Here is a 5,804-nt window from a genome sequence, read left to right as displayed (position 1 = left end):
TTTCAACTCCACTCCAGTCCCCTTCCTCCATCAACCCCTTCTTCCCTGCCTACATACCCCTCTTCCTCTCCACTCCCCCTTCCACTCTTCCCCTACCCTCTTGGTTCTTTTCCCCTCTTTCTATGTCCCAATTTCCCCTCTTTTCCTCTAATCTCTACCCCCACTTTGCTACCCGTTCTCACCTTCACCACTCTTTTTGGGGTCAGCTGAATGCCACTGTGTGTGTGTGTGTGTGTGTGTGTGTGTGTGTGTGTGTGTGTGTGTGTGTGTGTGTGTGTGTGTGTGTGTGTGTGGTCTGATAATATGCAGTTGGTATATTAGTTAAATGTATCACTATTATTCTGATTATCGTACCCTCTTCTAATGTATTGTGTGTGTGTGTGTGTGTGTGTGTGTGTGTGTGTGTGTGTGTGTGTGTGTGTGGTAGATTGTGGCGACCATCATCCACTCACTTGATGTCGTGCTGCCTACTTCCTCCCTCACCTTTACCATTAGATTAATCAATAATCCTGCCATTACGCAGGACCTTCCTCCATTATCAGTACGTAGTGATGTTGCTTCTTTAGCATTATTTTATCGATATTTTTACCGTAAGTGCTCTGACGAACCTGCTTCAATTGTGCCTCCCCTTCACATTTTCTCCCGAAATACTCGGGCAGCTGGGAGCGCCCATGAACTCACACTTTCTCCCCCGCAATGCAGAACCTCTGCTTATCAAAATTCATTGCTCCCCAGAACTACTCTCTGGAATTCACTTCCTGGGAGTTGCTTCCCACAAACATTTAATCCACTTCAATTTAAATCCAGTTGTTATAAATGTTTTATGAATGGAGGATGTCTTTAGGCACATGGACTTATTTTTTTTCTTTGTTTTTCCTTCATTCATTATCTAAAAAAAAAATCTTTTCCTGTGTCTGCCCTCCTCTCTTGCTATTTCTCCACTCTTTCCTGTCACTTTTTATTACTCTTTCTTTTCAATAGCTTTACACTGAGTTACAAGCCTAATTGCTTCCTGTAAGCCAGGAAACCAGTTATAACGCTGGGTGTTAACAATATAACCAACCCATACGTGTTCCCTACAAGTTTACAAGTGGGTTGGCGGAGGGTTAGTGCCCCTCTGCGTAAAACAACTAACTGAAATTCAATCGGTCACGCTTACGGGATTATGGAATCTGGCAATAGATAGATATATAGATAGTGTGTGTGTGTGTGTGTGTGTGTGTGTGTGTGTGTGTGTGCCCTTGTCAAGACAGCGACACAAAGATACCGTACAAGATTATCTATCGATCTATCTATCTACAACCAGACGCCATAATCCCGTAAGGGGTGGCCATTTGACTCCGAGTTATTTATTTTACGGGGAGGGGCACTAACCCTCCACCAACCCACTTGATGACACGTAGGGAGCATGTATGGTTTGGTTATATGGTTACCACCCAGCGTTGTAAATGGTTTCTTGGCTTACAGGAAACCATTTGGCTTGTCACTTAATGTAAAGCCACCTGTAAAGGAAAGAAAAGCAATAAGAAGTGACAGGAAAGATGGGAGAAATAGGAAGAGAGGAGGGCAGGCACAGAAAAAGAAAGATAAAGGCTAAGGAAGGAGTAGGCAGCACTACATCAAGTGAGTGGATGATGGTCGCCAACAAGATTATCACTTATTTTTAATTCTGTACATTACTGAAGAGAGTTCTTTGTGTGTCACTTGAAGCTGATTAGTTTTCTCCGTCAAAAGCAAGCATTTTCAAACGCACCGGTAAAAGACTTCAGTTACATACAAACTTAAATAGTAACAAAACTGAAATATGAAAAATTAATGTAGAATTGTATATCACAGTGAAATGAAAAAATAATACTACACAGATATTGTCTTCTCTTCCCATCAAACAAATAATTCACACTTATCAACTTGGCCCGATGTATTTTCTTGCAAACTGGAAGGGAATTATTCTCATATCCAAAATCATTACCTTGTAAACTGGACAAGGATGGAAGAGAAACATTAACGCTCAAGGTAACTCTCAGCTGAATAAAATCGTAAGGTGTTATCATAATACTATAGGTCTGTCACTTTAACTTGACCCAGATATTCGGAAATTTGCAGCTTAGTTCACGTAGCTAAGAGGCAGAAAGAGACAATTCTTTAGCTCTACATCCTTTATGCAGTACTTCTTCGTGACTAGCATCATAGTCTAGTGTTAATCTCTTGCTACGACTCAGCATTTAAGATGGAGGGATGGCAATTTTAGGCCAAGATAATGTAAACAGAGGATAGTTTTTTCAACAATGATTGGGATAATAACAGTATAAACACTCAGGCTCCTGTAACTCTCTCTCTCTCTCTCTCTCTCTCTTTCCGATATAGTCAGCCAATTTGCCGAAAAAAAATATATATATAGAATTCACTAAGGATTCCATGGTTACCGTTCAAGTAATGTTTACTTTAATGGTTCTTGTCCTTACAAACATAGTAAGTTTTATTGCTGTCGTATGGACGGAAATAAAGATGCTGCTGTAAACATTATGAAGGTGTTTATGTTTTGATTCAAGCGCTGATTCATCTCACCGGCAAAAATTAATTGAGAAGGGAAAAAGAGGAGTGAAGGATGTATTGGCTTGTCTCTTAACTCCTTCAATCTCATCATTACTTTATTTGGCTTAAAGGAGAATAGCTAAATTAAATGGATTAGATTTAGCCTGCACTAACCATTTTACGACTACCCTGCTCTCATAAGCTGTATAAAATAATCTTGTTGCAGCAGAAAGAAACAAATCTATCTATATACCTAGGCTGCTTCCCCCAAAGAAAGGGAGGTAGCCGAGACAGGACGACACACTCCCACTTTACTCACACACACACACACACACACACACACACACACACACACACACACACACACACACACACACACACACACACACACACACACACACAATTAATTCGTATCTAAGCCCCAACAAATATATAAGTAAATTAATGATATAACATAAAATCACTCAGAGAACGCATACCTCCGCCAGTGTAGCATAATCCTTCCATTCGATCATGACGTTTGACTTTTTGCCCTCCCATAATTCGGTAGTTTCTTCCTATGATGGTTTACAGTCATTATTCCAAATTTGCTACTATTTTCCAACAGTTTTTCCTGATGTTGCAGACAGACAGACAGACAAAGCCTTTTGAAATTGAGGGATTAAGAGAGAGAGAGAGAGAGAGACAGACAGACAGACAGACCGACAGAGGCAAAGACAGACAGACAGACAGAGAAGGAGACAGAGACAGATAAACAGAGACTGAGACAGAGACAGAGAGACAGTGACTGAGACAGAGACAGACAAAGACAGAGGCAGAGAAACAAACCAACCTAGCCAAAACCATAACCTTAGTGGCAGTAATGACGTCGTCTGGGGGATGAGCTAAGAAAACGCATGGACTGTGGAAGCGACAAAGTGGCCATATTTATCTTTCGAAGGACTAGCGTACAGTGAAAGACAAAAGTCATGTCCCGGTTTTGTCCGATGATTATGTGTTACATGTGAATATTATGAGGGCTCTACCACAGCTGCATATTAGCGGTTAGCTAGCTTGACGTTCCTCAAGCTTCATATCAGCTGATGATGAGATGACCGTATAAACGAACCTAGGAAATTCCGATGCCTTAACTTCCATTTGCGAGTATTGCTTTCTCGGAGAGAAGAAATGTGAACCATATTCGGTCAGGCGATGACGGCTTGGCCGTGATACACTGCAAAACGTCAGACAGACCTAGTATATTTGTCTTGATATGGACAGGGCAAAACAACATGCATGCAACTACTGGGAAGATGAGAGAGGACTTGATATACCTTTATTTAAGAGGAACGAATCCCGAACAGATAGTTCAAACATTAGGTGTAAGTATAATCGTAGAAAGGTGGATTAGTCGCTTTCGGGAGGAAGGTACAACGGACAGTAGTCATCGTTCAGGTGGCCCTAGTGTTACCACACCAATACAGGACCAGGAAATAATCACAACGATGGAAGGCAGCAGCTGTAAGCAGTGCTTATTCCTTAAGAGAAGAACTGAACCTACAATGAAGCACACGAATAGTTGTCCGTAGACTTCGGTCTTCTGGGTTAAGTGTTCAAACTCCAGTCTGTGAGATTCAATTCGCCATTCATAACAAAACATTCGATTATCATTATACACTGACTATATCCTCAAAACAGCGTTGTTTGATGACAGATGATGCCTTTCACAGCTTTTAATTATCAACTTAAGCTAAGCAGAAGTTAAATTGATAAAGAAGTAGAACCAAAATCCGGACCTGCCTTTAGCTAAGTGAATTGTTGTGTTCCGAACATGGTAACAAAAAAGAGAAAAACGGTATATATATATATATATATATATATATATATATATATATATATATATATATATATATATATATATATATATATATATATATATATATATATATATATATATATCAAATAAAATTAGCAGTCGGAAAAACACATCTGCTTGTTTATATATCGCTTTGTATGAAAAACAGGGTCGCATCTACAGACTAGCCACCTGGAGCAAATGGCATCACATGTCAGTGCTACCACCCGTCCGAATGACACAAAGCAGAACGCACCAAAACTTTAGCCTTTCAGCAGATGTTTTCATCAAATTTCAGGACACGACTTTTGTCTTTGATTGTACACATCACGGAAATATCGAATCAGCCAAGACTCATTTTTCCACCAAAATCATTATGGCGTTCTTCTTCTTCTTCTTCTGCTATAGCTTCAGACGTTTTCATTTAGCTTAGGAGATATTTTCAAACTGGAGGGGTTGGCTGTATCTTTCATTAACATCTTCCCTACCAGGTGACTCTCCAAAGTGGAATAAACTCGTCTGCTGACAACAAGAGTGAACAGAAACTACACTCTTGGACTGAATATGTAAAGGCTCGTTATGTTCCATCCATTCTTCATACAGTCTACTAGTGCACCATCAGAAGCATGGGTGCCCAGGCTAAGCTGCTCATCCCCGACGTGTAAGACGGGAGTGACTAGTTCCTACTCCCTGCATGGCATTATATGAATAATAACCGTAACCACTCTTTCGGATGTAGGCTAAACCCTTGTAGGCCGTATTCTTTCGGAGAGCCTTAACTCCCTAAAACGCCTGGAGTATACAGTATTTGCTTATGTGTATACCACCCAGCGTAGTAAATTATTTCGTGGGTTAGAGGAATGTATAGACATCAAGCAATGTAGCGTCCTTTGAAAATAGCTCTACATCGAGTAAGTGGATGGAGGGGGCCCTCACCTACCGTTGTCTCTAGATATTATCCAGACCAAGATCCCAAGAAGTAGATGAAATTTGTGTATATAATAGTCTCCTCCGTGCGAATTTGAAGAATTTCGCCTATGAACTGCACAATAACCCGACATTTTCTAGACTTTGATCGGCATAGTCAGGTGAGCTGTGGCCTGGTTCGAAGTGAGACGCCGGTCCGTGTAACGTCATGCGTGGACAGGTACCCATGTTTGACCATTGCGAACTGACTTCCTGCTACTTTGGGTCTTGATTCTAAAAAAAAAAAAAAACAGGCCATCTTGTTCGACTGATTTTTGCCCCTCACTGTACAGTACAGATTTCCCCCAACCAGTGCCGTATCTTTGCATAGTTAACTTCTTTTGCATTTTATTCTTGTTGCTTCCAGACGATTTAATCACCTTTGGGGAGGCTTCTCGAACTAGAGAGGTTAGATATAAGATTAAGAGTTGTTAATATTAAGCAGGACAAATCAAGCTGAAGCCTTAGCTGT

This window comes from Coenobita brevimanus, chromosome 2 (genome assembly GCF_032717465.1).
Source record: "Coenobita brevimanus isolate Jiangsu-jjx chromosome 2, ASM3271746v2, whole genome shotgun sequence".
Taxonomy (NCBI): domain Eukaryota; kingdom Metazoa; phylum Arthropoda; class Malacostraca; order Decapoda; family Coenobitidae; genus Coenobita; species Coenobita brevimanus.
Note: the sequence above shows the minus strand (reverse complement) of the source record.